This window comes from Ascaphus truei, unplaced genomic scaffold, assembly GCF_040206685.1.
Source record: "Ascaphus truei isolate aAscTru1 unplaced genomic scaffold, aAscTru1.hap1 HAP1_SCAFFOLD_199, whole genome shotgun sequence".
Lineage (NCBI taxonomy): Eukaryota > Metazoa > Chordata > Amphibia > Anura > Ascaphidae > Ascaphus > Ascaphus truei.
Genome location: NW_027454897.1, coordinates 394,133 through 412,515, shown reverse-complemented (window position 1 = coordinate 412,515; position 18,383 = coordinate 394,133). Strand labels below are relative to the sequence as shown.

The window sequence follows — 18,383 nt, the reverse complement described above, 5'->3', positions numbered from 1 at the left end:
TAAAATGAACTTGCACTGCAAATTGATAATGAAATACATTGCTAAGTGTTCTAAACAACTTACCAGAGGCACTTGGACTCAGAGATAATGTACGATTTGAAAGAGCAGGATATTCATTCTGCAAATCAAATAGTTCTATATTATGCAAAGCACAGACTTATTATTTCTTACCTTAACTACTAAACATTGCTAATAAACATTATTTGAATTTAAACCGGTCACCAAAAGAACAGGAAATTTGGCATACTTTCTAGGAGCACGTGCCGTCCGACTTAAGAATGTAAACTGGCGATGCAATAAGGATTAAGCAATATAACATTGTCTCTTCAACTTTGTTAGCCCTTCACAGTTTAAAGTACAAAATTGAGACCACTGCAACATTAAAAAAAAAAAAAAAAGCTGTGTGTGCTGAGCACGCGCATAGTAAGTGAAACTTCTTTGACTTTTGTCACAGAAATTGTATTTGTGTTGGTGATGTTTTAATTAAAAATCAAAATACAATTTCAGTTACAAAACGCAAATAAATTTGACTTAGAATGCGCGTGCTCGGCACACATCCCATGTATTAGCTATTTGCACTAAGTGTGAATTCCTTGTGTGTATGTGTGTCAGTGTGTGTGTCAGTCAGTCAGTCAGTCAGTCAGTGTGTGTGTGTGTATGTCAGTCAGTCAGTCAGTGTGTGTGTCAGTCAGTGTGTGTGTGTGTGTCAGTCAGTGTGTGTGTATGTGTGTCAGTCAGTGTGTATGTGTAAGTCAGTGTGTGTGTCAGTCAGTGTTTGGGTGGGTCAGAGTGTGCGGGGGGGTGTGGGTGAGTCAGTCAGTGTGCGGGGAGGGGTGGGTGAGTCAGTCAGTGTGCGGGGAGGGGTGGGTCAGTCAGTCAGTGTGTGGGGAGGTGTGGGTGAGTCAGTCAGTGTGCGGGGAGGGGTGGGTCAGTCAGTCAGTGTGCGGGGAGGTGTGGGTGGGTCAGTCAGTCAGTGTGCGGGGAGGTGTGGGTGGGTCAGTCAGTCAGTGTGCGGGGAGGTGTGGGTGGGTCAGTCAGTCAGTGTGCGGGGAGGTGTGGGTGGGTCAGTCAGTCAGTGTGCGGGGAGGTGTGGGTGGGTCAGTCAGTCAGTGTGCGGGGAGGTGTGGGTGGGTCAGTCAGTCAGTGTGCGGGGAGGTGTGGGTGGGTCAGTCAGTCAGTGTGCGGGGAGGTGTGGGTGGGTCAGTCAGTCAGTGTGCGGGGAAGTGTGGGTGGGTGGGTCAGTCAGTCAGTGTGCGGGGAAGTGTGGGTGGGTGGGTCAGTCAGTCATTGTGCGTGGAGGTGTGTGTGGGTGGGTCAGTCAGACAGACAGTGTGCGGGGAGGTGTGGGTGGGTCAGTCAGTGAGTGTGCGGGGAGGTGTGGGTGGGTCAGTCAGTCAGTCAGTGTGCGGGGAGGTGTGGGTCAGTCAGTCAGTCAGTGTGCGGGGAGGTGTGGGTGGGTCAGTCAGTGTGTGGGGGGGTGGGTGGGTCAGTCAGTGTGTCAGTCAGTGTGTGGGGGGGGGTGGGTGGGTCAGTCAGTGTGTGGGGGGGGGTGGGTGGGTCAGTCAGTGTGTGGGGGGTTCAGTCAGTGTGTGGGGGGCGGGGGTGGGTGGGTCAGTCAGTGTGTGGGGGGGTGGGCGGGTCAGTCAGTGTGTGGGGGGGGTGGGTGGGTCAGTCAGTGTGTGGGGGGGTGGGTGAGTCAGTGTGTAGGGGGGTGGGTGGGTCAGTCAGTGTGTGTTCAGTCAGTGTGTGGGGTGGTGGGTGGGTCAGTCAGTGTGGGGGGGGGTGGGTGGGTCAGTCAGTGTGTGGGGGGGGGGTGGGTGGGTCAGTCAGTGTGTGGGGGGGGTAGGTGGGTCAGTCAGTGTGTGGGGGGTGGGTGGGTCAGTCAGTGTGTGCGGGGAGGTGTGGGTGGGTCAGTCAGTCAGTGTGTGGGGAGGTGTGGGTGGGTCAGTCAGTCAGTGTGCGGGGAGGTGTGGGTGGGTCAGTCAGTCAGTGTGCGGGGAGGTGTGGGTGGGTCAGTCAGTCAGTGTGCGGGGAGGTGTGGGTGGGTCAGTCAGTCAGTGTGCGGGGAGGTGTGGGTGGGTCAGTCAGTCAGTGTGCGGGGAGGTGTGGGTGGGTCAGTCAGTCAGTGTGCGGGGAGGTGTGGGTGGGTCAGTCAGTCAGTGTGCGGGGAAGTGTGGGTGGGTGGGTCAGTCAGTCAGTGTGCGGGGAAGTGTGGGTGGGTGGGTCAGTCAGTCATTGTGCGTGGAGGTGTGTGTGGGTGGGTCAGTCAGACAGACAGTGTGCGGGGAGGTGTGGGTGGGTCAGTCAGTCAGTGTGCGGGGAGGTGTGGGTGGGTCAGTCAGTCAGTCAGTGTGCGGGGAGGTGTGGGTGGGTCAGTCAGTGTGTGGGGGGGTGGGTGGGTCAGTCAGTGTGTGGGGGGGTGGGTGGGTCAGTCAGTGTGTGGGGGGGGGTGGGTGGCTCAGTCAGTGTGTGGGGGGGGGTGGGTGGGTCAGTCAGTGTGTGGGGGGTTCAGTCAGTGTGTGGGGGGGGTGGGTGGGTCAGTCAGTGTGTGGGGGGGTGGGTGGACACCACTACAAAGGAAAGGGGGGGAGAAGCTGGTACAAATTAACAGGGTCTGAAAGGGGGCCCGGGACCCGACTATATTGCATGTTTTCGCTTTCTCGGTAGTATCATTATTTGTCACTCCTTGCTGCCGCCCTCCTTCTCCTTCTGAACCGCAGTATTAAATGACATCAGAACGTCGTGTTATCATGGCAACGCGACACCGTCACGGTGACGTCAGCGGCGTCATTTTACGCTGTGGTTCAGATGGAGAAGGAGGCCGTAAGCAAAGAGGCGGCCACACATCTAAGTGCGGGAGAGAAAAGAGCTGCTAAGTGTCCCGGAAAAAAACATTTCACCGGGGCCCGAACTCACTCTTGGCAGCCCAGCATGTATCTACGATTAACCATATATACCGTACAATACCCAGGCAGGAACTTGGATAAAGGACACAGCACACTGAGTGAATCAAAAAAGTTTGTATTGTGGTCAAGAAATGATACCAATGTTTTGGTCAGCTATGGGGCCTTCATCAGCAGACGGAGACGTTGGTACCATAAATAAGTAAGATAAAAGTGACAGACCTCAGCAGAAAGTTGTGTGGAGAGAATATGAAAGGCTTCAGGGATAATCACTGTTGAGTCAAGGTCTGATGCATCTGAACTTCATAAAGAAACATAGAAACCTTAGAACCTTAGAACAACACTCCATTCCATTACTCATTGTACTATGACCTGCACGGTATTGTGATGTCATTTCACCCATTCAATATGTTCTCAGAGGATACCAGTAACTCAGACTAATCCACGGAGGAAACTTGGATTCACTTTACTATTTGGGATTACACATGGACTACCTGATTCCCACTCAGATTTTGTGATTGATACTACTGTAACCCCCTGTATCTGCTATCAGCACAGGACATGGCCCCTTTAAGAATTACATTCCACTGGACCATGTGACTGTGCTTAGCCAGTGGAGTGACAGTTGGAAAGGGAGCCGAGGGAGTGAGGCTACTACAGAGAGAGATTAGGGAGCCCGGCTGTGCATGAATTACACCAGGTTGGAGTGGGTGAGCTAACCCACAAAGGATTTAAACTGCAGTTATATTGCCATCAGTTTGATCTTTATGAAGCACCAGGCCTGCAACACACACACAGTTTATGAGCTGCAACGATTGTGCTAGCGCACCAGGATCTACAGGCCAGTACCCCATGATTGGGAGGCCAGACAGAAATAAAAGTTATTATTTGTTTGCACAGCGTTCGCACTGTTGGTATAGTTTGCTTAAATATGTGTATGGAGTGATTCTGAGATTAAGTCACCGTACTAATTCATATGAGATATGCAACACCACAAATTATAGCTATGAGAATATAAAAATTGTTATAATTCATTACCACTGTGTTGTATCTTGTCACTACAGTCTCACACAACATGTAGCTCACACTATAAGAATTAAACAATAACCCATAGGACTCAGGCTCCCACCTCAGTGATAGGCCATATAATCTGAGGTAAAATAAAGAGGGGTTATATGTATATAATATATATATATATTTTTTTTAATTCTCAATATATTTTAATACATAACACAAAAAAAAGCACACGCTTCATAGCGCGTAACTGTGTACAAAAATGGGTAAATTTATTAAGGAGAGTGTCCTTAGGAGATACACTTACAAAAGGTTAAAATAACATGTACATTGGAGAGAAACTGTATGGGGCGTCATCTACAGGAGCAGGGGGGGGGGGTGGGGGGCATAGTGATACTGTGCATCTGGTGTAGCTGCATCTGACTCCTGCCACGAGCCCTGCAGCGTTTCAAGTGCTCAAAAGAGCTTCCTTCTGTAATGCACCGTTGGAAATACAGGCAGAGCAGCTGAAAGGTAACGAGAACACAGTACCTCCTCCCACACGCCCGCCTGAGATGACGTCACCGCGTCTCTACGCGTTTCGTCACGTTGCGTGACTTCCTCAGGAGTTGATTGGTTGATGTGTCATAGCCAGTTTTATAGGGCAAAGTCCACGTAAACACGGCGAAAAAAGCTCAAAGAAGACTGGAATCAGCTCTGCTGATTCAACACACAATCGAAAACGGCTAATAGTATGATATTATTGTTAGAAAAATGATATAATCAATACTAAAATCGCATAAAATGCACTGTGTGCTATACAAAACTAACAAAAACAAACCAGTATAAATATTAAAGGTGGATACATTAGTGATAAATATAAAAATAAACACTAGCAATAAAAATCGGTGTATATATAATACCCATAAATATAGCATAAACTAATCTAATCATTAGATCTTCAGTGGTGATAGAAAATAAATGCACTGTGGTATACAGCTACTTGAAGTAAAATTTATAATATTTGCAGTCCACCTACAATCAATGAGAAGCATTGATTTAATTATTTTGTCGAGGGAGTTTATGATTTTTCGATTAACTGGGTCAAAGTTACAAGATTATACAAAAATTGTGACAAGTTTTAGAAGTAGATAAAAAGGAATCTGTACGTTGCTTTGTATAGGGTTCCTGAAAGATTACGGGTAGATTTGGAACAGATATTAGCACGCATTAAAGAACTGCATCCGTTATAATAAAAAACAAAGAGAATATCCACCCAAGTTAAACTTCGTATCTCTGACCAACATTGTGTATATTTGTCAAGAGTTGGAAAACTTCAGAAGAATGTCAAATATTGAAAAGACCCAGAGCTAGATATTTATCCTGATCCCCTTCACCCATGATGTGATCAATGAAAAGTGTATGACCTAGATCTATATACAGATGAGGCGCGATACAAGTTCCCCGTGCATCACGTGGTGGACCGCGGCTCAAGTGCGGCCAAGCACGATCACAGCCCAGCGCAGAGGTAATTTCCCTAGAATTTTTAACGTTGCTGCCTATATCTATACTGTATATATTTGTTTATTCTCTAATTAAGTTTACGTCAAACCACTTATTTTGCTTAGGGAGTGTACAAAATACATATTGGGTGTTATTCATTCAATTGAGATGGAGCCGATAGAGGCACTATGGCACACAAACTCCCATGGATGTCAATGGCAATTTCCACTCGATGGTGCCATTACAGATGAATTAATAACCCCCATTGTCCCATCTGTAACCCCAGGGGATGCTATGTACAATAATGGTTGTGTTACCACTTATATAGTAATATTCTTTGCAAGTACCTAAGCAACTGAAGGTTCACATATCAACAAAATAACACTGCTGTACTAAAACCATGACGACACAGCACTGGTTGTTCCAAGAACAGTCTGACATTGATTGACCTGCTAAATCTGAAAGGAATTTCAAGATTAACTAAACCCTAGTATCTCTGCCTATGAAAAGAATATGAAAACCAGAAACAGGCACTCAAAACATTAATATTTGACATTTCAGTTACTGTACCAAAGTAATCTTTATCAAGCCTTAATGAATAAGCACAAGCAAAGCTCCCTTCATTACACCTTCTTCAATGTTATGGTTAGAGGTCCAAGAAAAATCAAGGTCTTGGCAATTAAAGATTGAATGCGTAATTGAGAAGACTCCCACCCCCTCATTAAGAGGTCCTTGATGAAAATAAAATTTTACTTAAAAGAAGTTAAAGCAGACATGTTTTAAAGTCTGATTACATTTGTTTAAACAAAGACCATTTCATTGCTACATTTTCATTATACCGCTCAACCCCCTTATAACGCTTTTCTTGGGGTCCAAAGAATCACATCGCGCTATAAGCAGATCGCGTTAGAAATAATGTATAATTGTATGCATTGTACAAGAAAGTATTTAAGATATCAATAATCGTGTTAAGTATTCATAAATAAGAAAAGTGGGAGCCACGCTTGCATCGCGGTATAAGCAGATTCGCGTTGTAACGGATCGCCTTATAATGGGGTTGAGCTGTATATATGTTTTGGTAAACTAGGATTGTGCATGTAAAGGCAGGCTACAGATTAAAAAAACAATACATTATGAGGCAAAGTAATACATTTTACACCTACGGAAGGGAATGCCAAACCAGTTTACATTCTTGCACCCAATACAAAATCCTTAGAATAATTCAAGGAGAACAAGTTATTGTAAAAAGTATGCCCTCTAACAGCCAGGTATATTTTATGCATCATTCAGTGTTGAATGAACGTGACTTGTTGCTAAATGCTGGCCTTATATATGGTGAGAACGTATAGTAGAGGACTTGCTATACAGGTGTAGTGTGTTAGGATCGTGCAGTAAACTTCAATTTCAGGAAATATAACTTTCTTGCTTTTTTTTGAGAACATGAATATTTTCACAAAATCTGGACATACAAAAACAATAACTATACAAGACGAAGTATTTTATATAGTAAACCACAAAGTTTAATGACAGTTCCACAATATTAACTCACAAAAACATTACATTGAACAAATACTGTATAAAAGTAACCATATACAGGTTTAGTGAACACAACCATACTGTTGAAAATATTTACATCTTTCAGCATAAATGTTGAGGTTTCCATAGTATTTGTATAACTGGGCAATCGGTGTTTTAAAATAATAATAAAAAAATTTAAAAAAAAGAAAAGAATCGCCACAATATTTAAAATAAGTATTACATTTGGATAAAACGGATCTAAATAGAAATGTTTTTACAATTAAGAAACAGTTGAACTAGACACACTAAGTGGCAGTTAAAATAAAAAAAAAACATGTACATTACAGGAATATCCCGTTATCAGTTACACAATTGCCTCGATTAAAAATGTATCCTAACATTAAAACCATGCTTTTCAACTCAATTGAATTTACTTGCTAATTGGAAGTAAAAAAAGGATAAAATGCGGCGAATTCAGATTTCCCCAAATCTGCATTTCAAATCCACTTAACACGTTAGTAATATAGCTGAGACTTCCTATCCACACAAAAGGTTTACAGGTTTATTCTCAGTCGGCACACGAAATACGCGTCAAGAATGGAAATGTTGGATTCCGTGATGTTACGGCGCATCTCATGACATGACCAACTGAGTTCTATGACAACATTTTCACGTGCGTATTATAGCTCCTGGGAGATAGGCGATGGAGAGCAATATCCACCTTCACCTACATAAGGGACAATGCAGAAACTGGAGACGTACAGCTGTGGACTCCCGTTGTAAAATGTGCAGATGCTTAATACAGGTGTAGCTAAACTAAATTTACCTATAAGCTAGGAAAGCCACAGGCTTGTGACCACAGCGTTCCCCGGCAGCAGGCATCGATAGTGCCTAGGGACAGATACAAGGAATGAACCCTCTCCCACAGGAAGCCGTGGCTTTTACCTTCCCTGGAGCCTAGGGATGTTTGTTTTTTTTCTGCCGTGGCTCCAGGAATGCTAGATTTGCCTACATTTGTAGGCAACCTAAAAGGACTTTAATGATTTACTCTTAGGATAAAATGCAACCAGCAAAGGGATTGCTTAAGCATGAATCAGTACAAAAATATACATATTTCAAAAATGATCTTGCAGTTCTCAGCAGCCGAGTCAATATCTTACTTGTAGCTCAATTTCCTGTAGATGCTAAAAAGAAGAGCAGTATTTTAGAAATCTTTAATATCCCATAACTCTTCACAAATACAAAGAGATGAAAAAGACAAATACAGGGGGTCTCTAATGCTGTTACTTCTTCACCCCCCCCCCCCCCCATATCTGGCATTCACTAATCTACCAGGATCTATGGAGCATGTGGTTAACTTAATTTATCATAACTAGAATGTACACAACTTTCACGTTAACCCTTAAGAGAAGTTTCAACAGTTTATACATTGGCAGGTTCTACGTATTCTATTTTAATGTCGCGACTGGAGATAAAAATGTTACACAAATGAGCAAAACTGGTCAATTTGGGACTTCCGCCACAAACAAATAATTAGTGACATTTCCAAATATTCGCCACGCTTTACAAATGTATTATTTACTACAAGCTCTGGTGAGATGCCATCTTCAGCAAAATGTACGTGAAATTAGTTACTGTAAATACAATCTGTGCGGCACAGAGACAGAAATACACCACATGCCTAACTGGAGTCAGAGTTGGTAGTAATACTGTAGTATTTGTGTATGAATGGGAGTCTTCTGGGCTGCATATTTCCATAAGGGAAACAGTAAAAATCCTGATGAACAATAGGCCTCAGCCCCTAGGAGAGTGCAAGAGAACCTGCCACGCCCTGGCTACTTTTCCCCCACTTCACAACTGCCACTTCAATGTGAGGAGCGTAGGGGGGATGGAAACTGAATGCAGAACACGGATCTCAGTCTCGCGATCCCTCTGAGCTCAAGCACAGTGCTAGGACATGTCAGTAGGGACCACCACAACCTGTTAGAGCCACCAAGAGAACCATATGATACCTCTAGCACCGATTGACTATATATATATATATATATATATATATATATATATTATATATATATATATATATATATATGAACAGATGGCATTCTCGTGTATAAAAGTGATTGTAGGTGCTTGTCCCATAATAAGCAGATAGACAAAAGTATCCTCACCGGGCAGACTTTGTAGCAGGCTTTCCAGAAAGAACGAGACCGCACATCAGGCAACCTGAATTCCAAGATGTATTGCAGGTAAGTGGCACAAACACCCGACGTTTCGGTCCAGTTTGTAGGACCGAAACGTTGGGTGTTTGTACCACTTACCTGCAATACATCTTGGAATTCAGGTTGCCTGGTGTGTGGTCTCGTTATTTCTGGAAAGCCTGCTACAAAGTCTGCCCCATATAGTTACTGGAGTAATAATTATGATTCAACATTTAATTATTATTCAATTGAATTTATATAGTCACAATATAGTAAATATTGCTTTTGTGTGCGGTATGATGAACACATTTAGTAAGGTTAATACCCTGGTTAAGTTCTGCCTTGCGTCTGTGTCAAAAGCTTAGGTTCCAAGTGCAGGCCCATGTACTAAAATATATAAGGGAATGCCGGCTCTCTAATTCTTTATATGAAAATGACAGCTGGGGCGACCAAGACGGATCGCGTGTACTCAGATTTGCAATTCTAAGGACGTTCTCTCCAAAGGATCCATTAAAACCAGATTTAAATGGAGTTACCATGGGGTTGGTATGTCTTTACAACTACAGGCTAGCAAGAATTAAATGTTTTGTACAGTATGTGTTGGTGTACAAACCAATGTACGTGGTTGTTATAATGATATTCTACACATTTTTACATGTAACCAGTTGCAGATACATTAATTTCACCCACAAATTACATTTAATATGTATATATCTGAGGGGTTATCTGGAATATGATGGTGCTGGTTAAGTACTTGGAGAGACTTATGGAGTCTTTTATACTCTGATTAAAGTCGAAATAAATGAAAGTCCTCGATTTCAGGTCATAAATGTGTCCCCGGTCAAGGGAAAGTGATAAACAATCAAGACACTCCCCTACAGACTTGTAAAGGTATTTAGAGACCCGTTTTGTGGTTGATCCCTTTCATACACTCAAGCATCTACGTGACATTTATCAACATGGCTTTCTTTCTATTGTACTCTTTTTCCATAGGAGAAATTCTCTACCCGCAGATTAGTGAAGTGCTCAGGGACGAGAATGCGGTAAACACTCCCTAATTGGAATGCATGTTAAATGTGGTGAGAGATAATATAATGTGTACAGTTGCATTTATGCTTGTACTGTACTTCTTTTACATCTGACATTCAGCTCTCGTGACATGTTTTACAGGAACATTTATCACGACTCCATATATTAACCAAACTGTGATGGTAATAACAACAGCCAAACCAGGATTTGATACTAAACATTGTGCCTTTAAAAACAAAAAACAGAAACAATGCACATTTATGCTTTCAAACAAATAGTTAAGAAATGAAAAAACACATGGATTTTTACTGGCTGCTCAACAGCTAAATCAGGTTTCAAATTAAACTAAGGAGTACTGAAGAAAGCTTATGTTACTAAATCCTTTGTTCCATTTTTTAGAAGTTACCGTCATTTCACCATACCTGGTGTTGGTCCTTTGTACTCTTCTAGGTGAGCTCCAAGTATTGGGACCTCTTGGGCTCCAGCTGTATCCCCTCTGAGCCAAAGAACCTTGAAGCAGAATGAAAATTCATATACCGAGATTTGGTCATAGGAATGACAGGCTGTCGTAATTTACTTCTGTTGTAAACATGTTGTTTTCATTGGAATTAGACAGTCAATACACATTTGAAGTGAGATAATATCATAGGTAAGTTGGCAAGAGAAAACTGTGCTGTGATGAGTAACAAAATAATACCTATAACAGAAAACCTGCTGCACTGCACCTTCCTATATCGATGTTCTCTCTTGGTCATCATACCATAAATATGTCAGTATATCTACTCGTTCCATACTCAAAAATAATTCAAAACGTGTGTGAAGTCTGCTTCTCAACAGGTTAACTACAGATTTGACAATCAATTAGGTAAGATTGTTTTTCTCTGTACCTGTTCCCAAATCTCTGTCACCCAGAGTACACCAAATTATTGTAAAATGAACTTGCACTGCAAATTGATAATGAAATACATTGCTAAGTGTTCTAAACAACTTACCAGAGGCACTTGGACTCAGAGATAATGTACGATTTGAAAGAGCAGGATATTCATTCTGCAAATCAAATAGTTCTATATTATGCAAAGCACAGACTTATTATTTCTTACCTTAACTACTAAACATTGCTAATAAACATTATTTGAATTTAAACCGGTCACCAAAAGAACAGGAAATTTGGCATACTTTCTAGGAGCACGTGCCGTCCGACTTAAGAATGTAAACTGGCGATGCAATAAGGATTAAGCAATATAACATTGTCTCTTCAACTTTGTTAGCCCTTCACAGTTTAAAGTACAAAATTGAGACCACTGCAACATTAAAAAAAAAAAAAAAAGCTGTGTGTGCTGAGCACGCGCATAGTAAGTGAAACTTCTTTGACTTTTGTCACAGAAATTGTATTTGTGTTGGTGATGTTTTAATTAAAAATCAAAATACAATTTCAGTTACAAAACGCAAATAAATTTGACTTAGAATGCGCGTGCTCGGCACACATCCCATGTATTAGCTATTTGCACTAAGTGTGAATTCCTTGTGTGTATGTGTGTCAGTGTGTGTGTCAGTCAGTCAGTCAGTCAGTCAGTCAGTGTGTGTGTGTGTATGTCAGTCAGTCAGTCAGTGTGTGTGTCAGTCAGTGTGTGTGTGTGTGTCAGTCAGTGTGTGTGTATGTGTGTCAGTCAGTGTGTATGTGTAAGTCAGTGTGTGTGTCAGTCAGTGTTTGGGTGGGTCAGAGTGTGCGGGGGGGTGTGGGTGAGTCAGTCAGTGTGCGGGGAGGGGTGGGTGAGTCAGTCAGTGTGCGGGGAGGGGTGGGTCAGTCAGTCAGTGTGTGGGGAGGTGTGGGTGAGTCAGTCAGTGTGCGGGGAGGGGTGGGTCAGTCAGTCAGTGTGCGGGGAGGTGTGGGTGGGTCAGTCAGTCAGTGTGCGGGGAGGTGTGGGTGGGTCAGTCAGTCAGTGTGCGGGGAGGTGTGGGTGGGTCAGTCAGTCAGTGTGCGGGGAGGTGTGGGTGGGTCAGTCAGTCAGTGTGCGGGGAGGTGTGGGTGGGTCAGTCAGTCAGTGTGCGGGGAGGTGTGGGTGGGTCAGTCAGTCAGTGTGCGGGGAGGTGTGGGTGGGTCAGTCAGTCAGTGTGCGGGGAGGTGTGGGTGGGTCAGTCAGTCAGTGTGCGGGGAAGTGTGGGTGGGTGGGTCAGTCAGTCAGTGTGCGGGGAAGTGTGGGTGGGTGGGTCAGTCAGTCATTGTGCGTGGAGGTGTGTGTGGGTGTGTCAGTCAGACAGACAGTGTGCGGGGAGGTGTGGGTGGGTCAGTCAGTGAGTGTGCGGGGAGGTGTGGGTGGGTCAGTCAGTCAGTCAGTGTGCGGGGAGGTGTGGGTCAGTCAGTCAGTCAGTGTGCGGGGAGGTGTGGGTGGGTCAGTCAGTGTGTGGGGGGGTGGGTGGGTCAGTCAGTGTGTCAGTCAGTGTGTGGGGGGGGTGGGTGGGTCAGTCAGTGTGTGGGGGGGGGTGGGTGGGTCAGTCAGTGTGTGGGGGGTTCAGTCAGTGTGTGGGGGGCGGGGGTGGGTGGGTCAGTCAGTGTGTGGGGGGGTGGGTGGGTCAGTCAGTGTGTGGGGGGGGTGGGTGGGTCAGTCAGTGTGTGGGGGGGTGGGTGAGTCAGTGTGTAGGGGGGTGGGTGGGTCAGTCAGTGTGTGTTCAGTCAGTGTGTGGGGGGGTGGGTGGGTCAGTCAGTGTGGGGGGGGGTGGGTGGGTCAGTCAGTGTGTGGGGGGGGGGGGGTGGGTCAGTCAGTGTGTGGGGGGGGTAGGTGGGTCAGTCAGTGTGTGGGGGGTGGGTGGGTCAGTCAGTGTGTGCGGGGAGGTGTGGGTGGGTCAGTCAGTCAGTGTGTGGGGAGGTGTGGGTGGGTCAGTCAGTCAGTGTGCGGGGAGGTGTGGGTGGGTCAGTCAGTCAGTGTGCGGGGAGGTGTGGGTGGGTCAGTCAGTCAGTGTGCGGGGAGGTGTGGGTGGGTCAGTCAGTCAGTGTGCGGGGAGGTGTGGGTGGGTCAGTCAGTCAGTGTGCGGGGAGGTGTGGGTGGGTCAGTCAGTCAGTGTGCGGGGAGGTGTGGGTGGGTCAGTCAGTCAGTGTGCGGGGAAGTGTGGGTGGGTGGGTCAGTCAGTCAGTGTGCGGGGAAGTGTGGGTGGGTGGGTCAGTCAGTCATTGTGCGTGGAGGTGTGTGTGGGTGGGTCAGTCAGACAGACAGTGTGCGGGGAGGTGTGGGTGGGTCAGTCAGTCAGTGTGCGGGGAGGTGTGGGTGGGTCAGTCAGTCAGTCAGTGTGCGGGGAGGTGTGGGTGGGTCAGTCAGTGTGTGGGGGGGTGGGTGGGTCAGTCAGTGTGTGGGGGGGTGGGTGGGTCAGTCAGTGTGTGGGGGGGGGGTGGGTGGCTCAGTCAGTGTGTGGGGGGGGGGTGGGTGGGTCAGTCAGTGTGTGGGGGGTTCAGTCAGTGTGTGGGGGGGGTGGGTGGGTCAGTCAGTGTGTGGGGGGGTGGGTGGGTCAGTCAGTGTGTGGGGGGGTGGGTGGGTCAGTCAGTGTGTGGGGGGGTGGGTGAGTCAGTGTGTAGGGGGGGTGGGTGGGTCAGTCAGTGTGTGGGGGGGTGGGTGGGTCAGTCAGTGTGTGGGGGGGGTGGGTGGGTCAGTCAGTGTGGGGGGGGGGTTGGTGGGTCAGTCAGTGTGTGGGGGGGGGGGTGGGTGGGTCAGTCAGTGTGTGTGGGGGGGGGTGGGTCAGTCAGTGTGTGGGGGGGTGGGTGGGTCAGTCAGTGTGTGGGGGGGGGGTGGGTGGGTCAGTCAGTGTGTGGGGGGGGGTGGGTGCGTCAGTCAGTGTGTGGGGGGGGGGGGTCAGTCAGTGTGTGGGGGGGGGTGGGTGGGTCAGTCAGTGTGTGGGGGTGGGTGGGTCAGTCAGTGTGTGGGGGGGTGGGTGGGTCAGTCAGTGTGTGGGGGGGGGGGTGGGTCAGTCAGTGTGTGGGGGGGGGGTGGGTGGGTCAGTCAGTGTGTGGGTCAGTCACTGTGGGGGGGTGTGGGTGGGTCAGTCAGTGTGTGGGGGGGGGGGGGGTGGGTCAGTCAGTGTGTGTCGGGGGTGTGGGTTCAGTCAGTGTGTGTGTGGGGGGGGGGGGTCAGTCAGTGTGTGTGGGGGGGGGGGGGGTCAGTCAGTGTGTGTGGGGGGGGGGCGGGTGGGTCAGTCAGTGTGTGGGGGGGGTGGGTGGGTCAGTCAGTGTGTGGGGGGGTGGGTGGGTCAGTCAGTGTGTGGGGGGGGGGTCAGTCAGTGTGTGGGGGGGTGGGTGGGTCAGTCAGTGTGTGGGGGGGGGTGGGGGGGTCAGTCAGTGACGGGGGGGGTGGGTGGGTCAGTCAGTGTGTGGGGGGGGTGTGGGGGTCAGTCAGTGTGTGGGGGGGGTGGGGGGGGTCAGTCAGTGTGTGTGGGGGGGGTCAGTCAGTGGGTGGGGTCAGTCAGTGTGTGGGGGAGGGGGTCAGTGAGTGTGTGGGGGTGTGTGTCAGTGTGTGTGTCAGTCAGTGTGTATGTGTGTGTGTGTATGTGAGTCAGTGTGTGTGTATGTGAGTCAGTATGTGTGTATGTGTCAGTGTGTATGTGTCAGTGTGTATGTATGTGTGTGTGTGTGTGTGTGTGTCCTGCCCCCCTTTCTCCTGACTCTCCCCAGCACACTTGTCCTCCCCCCAGCACACTTGTCCTCCCCCCAGCACCCTTATCCTTTCCCTGCACCCAGACCCTTTCAGCATTCCCCCCCCCCCCGTTCCTACCAGATCGCGGCACAGAGGAGATGGAGGCAGTGTCGGCGGGGGGAGAGGGAGAAGCGCGTCATCGTCAGCTGGAGCCAACTCGGAGGCTTCTGATGGTGCTGTGGGGGACGTGGGGGACGCAGCGCACTCATCACCCCCCTCCTCCCCCCCCCGTTTCCGGAGCAGTTCTATGCCTCGGCCGGGGCATGCACCGGGAGGAGAGGCCGCAGGAGATCAGTGCCTGCATAGAGCCCCGGGGAGCAGTGTGGGCTTCAGTGTCCCTGTGAGGAGAGTCATGGCGTCTCGAGCGTCGCCATGACTACCGGGCATGCGCAGCATATCAATGGGCGGGGAACGGGCGGGGAATCAGCGGCGCCGTCACAACTGCGCATGCGCGGCATAGCAGCGGCCGTTAGGAGCGCCGCATTTGTCACGATGTGTGGGGGGGGTGGGGCTGGGGGGGGGAGGGGGCTTAGGGGGGGGAGCGATTAGGAGCGGCGCCGGCGGCGATCTGATTTGTGGAGCGGGTGTGATGTCAGTGTTGGGGTCGGGCTGAGCCAGAACACAGCCCGGCCTCAACTGCCAGCACTGACGTCACATCCGTTTCATTTCTGTCTCCACAATTCTTTTTTGCCCCATCACGAATGAGGTGCCACTAAGGAAGTTTCACTTCAAAAAAAGTTTGCACTCACTATAATCAGTTTTTCTCAACAATCTTCTCAGGACAACTCAAATGTTAGGAATAACAAATTAATTACCAAGCATGTGTGCAATTATATTAAATATGAATGTGTGATGGATATAACCAGCCAATAGCCTAGCTAAGGTGCCCAAGTGAGAAGATTGAGAGAAAGTGTCGCAGACACACACAATTACAAGTTGCTATAAAACTACTTCAGAGCAATTTGCAGTCAGCTCTGAAGTGGGATCCAGCAGAACTTTCTAATGCACTAATTTGCACAGAACGATAGCCTACAAAGTGAAAAAAGATCCCAGCTCTGCAAGCTGAGGCAAAGAGACTAGTAACAGGCACTGGCATTCACGGACCGTTCTACTCCAAAAAGCTCAAATGGCTAAAATTCAACTAAAGCGTATTTTTGGAACAAAGGATCAGAGTTACAGTTTTGATTTGATTCAATAAGGTGGGTGGGGAGGGAGAGAACCCATACACTGCACTATATCCAGGAGGAAGATTAGAAAACAGACTTTGGCTTAGTCAGTATGCACTCTGTTCTAGAACCATAACAGTAAAATACATTTGCAAGACCAAAAAGGCAGATTGACTTACTGGATAATGACTAGAGTTGCCATTGTACGAGGCTTCGAAAACACTCTCAGTCATGCCAGTCCTTTCCCACTGGGGACACCGGTTTGCTATATAATAAGATTGTGGCTGCAATGCACCCGACATATGGCTTTCTGGTATACTTCTGTGCCTTTTAAGCTTTGAAAAAGACAGATCATCACTTGCTGCCCTTTTACGTCTGCTTGACACTGGTGAATTGATCAGAGCATTTACAGTTTCTGATACTTGCGTTTCTTGGCTAATTGCGTTTAGGATTCTTCGCCTGGGCAAAAACATCGGATGTGGATCCCCTAAAACTAGTTTCCTGTACACGGTTTTAAGTTCTGAACTGGTTTTAGCAGGACTTTTCACTATAGGAAATGTGGAAAAAGAATGCCTTCTTCTTATGGTGCCTTGAATCTCTTTGGGCCACATAATCAGCCCTACATGGTTAGAAGTCTGTGCTGGTGACTTTATCTCACAATTCTCCAGCTTCCTTTGATTCAGCAACGCCGCAGACAACAGTTTTGATGGCGATTCACCAACTTGATAGCTTTCTCTTGGACCCAATAATGAAGAACATGGAAGTACACATCTGGTAAACCATGCGTCACTTTTACGCAAACATTCTGGCCTTGATGCGATGCCGCTCTCATTACAGATTTCGTTAGTAAAAGTCTGGTCTGTGGGAAGGGTATGTGACAAAAAAGAAGCTTGCAGTAGATTCGGCTTTGCAACTTGAAGACTTTGTTCTGTGTAAGGATCTCTGGAGCACAAGCTCCTCTGCCCACGTTCAGCAATACCGGAATTGTTCAAATCGCTTGTATCTTCAGGTCTCCAAGGCATGTGGGAATTTGCCTCATAATTAACAGTGCAACACGCTTTCTCTTTCTTAGAAATTGGGCCCAGCAGCGACTTTGAAAGCCTGGATGTGGGAATCTCTCTTTTTACTCTGGTAAGATCTGTCTTGTGCTTGTTAGCGTACCAAACATTGCGTCTGTAGTATTGAAGTACATTAACGGCTGCCCATTTTTTGCTTTGGATTTCCATCAGTCTGCTGAAAAATTGTATCATATTCGGATAAAAGTCAGCAAGAGTGACATCCCCGAATTCAGAGAAATTAGAGTCGTTACAGTCCACAGATTCTGGCTTATCTGTTTCACTGTCCTCCCCTTCCGTAAAACAAAGTGTCTGCTTACATGCTCCTGCTGTACTATCCGACGCCAACTGTCTATTGTGTCTACCAATAAATCTTTTCAGTTGTGTGGCAATGGAGACTTTTAGAGGAGAAGCAAAAGAACGGGAAGCATTGGTACTTTTATGTTCAAGATATCCAAGAGAAATATCTTCTCTGTTACCTGGAAAATGAAAATTTATAACGTTATCAATTACATTTTAAAGATCTAAAAAAAGTCAATAATTGTTCAGCTTTAACACTGTGTATTTATTCTGCAGTTGTTTTTGTAACTGGATTGGACAAGTCCCATGACCTGCATTATTTTCAGCTCTGTGACCTCCTAGTTCCAGACATACCTTCGGTGAAGTTACCGCTGTGGAAGCAGGAGATTTAAATGGCCATGATTCCAGCTTCCTATTGGCCTGCGATTTGAACGGACATTTAATTTCCCTGGAGGCTTTATACCAGTAATTTGCACCAGCATATAGTAAGATTCAGCTCCGGGGAACTCCCCAAAACTAATAAAAACCAGCCGGGTTTGCCGCGAGATCTTTGATAGATGTACAATGTTCTGTTACGTATGCTGTAGAATAGGGGCTAGTGAATATATTCTGTCATGATGTAACAATGTGACAAAACATTGACATAATGCTAACTCAGATCACACAAGCTTTCCATCTGCAATGACACACCCTCTGTGAAGTGAAGTAATGCACCATTATAACAGTGACGTCACTTCCATTCACATAAATGAAAGTTAATGCACCATTGATTGTACAGTACAGCACATTGCTTCTCACCATAAAAGAGACCGCAGTTCCTAAACAACCAACTGGACAAGACAGATATCAGATTTTTCAGTGAATGGTTTCCAAATCAACCAATTTTGTCTACAAGGTCCTTGAGCAATCTACCAAACATTACTATACAGATGCAGCCTTGGTCGTATCAGGTAGAATAAACCCACTGAAAGCAGCCATGGTTTTTACGGTTCGTTCCCCGAGCCGCAGCGTTTTGCTTTTCTTCACACAGCTCTGGCGATAG

At 46.7% G+C, this 18,383-nt stretch overlaps 1 long non-coding RNA gene across 1 annotated transcript; it reads right to left on the bottom strand.

Annotated features, from left to right (window-relative positions):
- Positions 1 to 7,366: 7,366 nt before the first annotated feature.
- LOC142477142 (uncharacterized) lies at positions 7,367 to 15,208 on the bottom strand. Its single transcript, XR_012792193.1, has 4 exons — positions 14,899 to 15,208; positions 11,137 to 11,191; positions 10,567 to 10,654; positions 7,367 to 8,101 (listed from the first exon to the last, which is right to left on the bottom strand). It is a non-coding gene; the product is annotated as an uncharacterized LOC142477142 (long non-coding RNA).
- Positions 15,209 to 18,383: the final 3,175 nt, after the last annotated feature.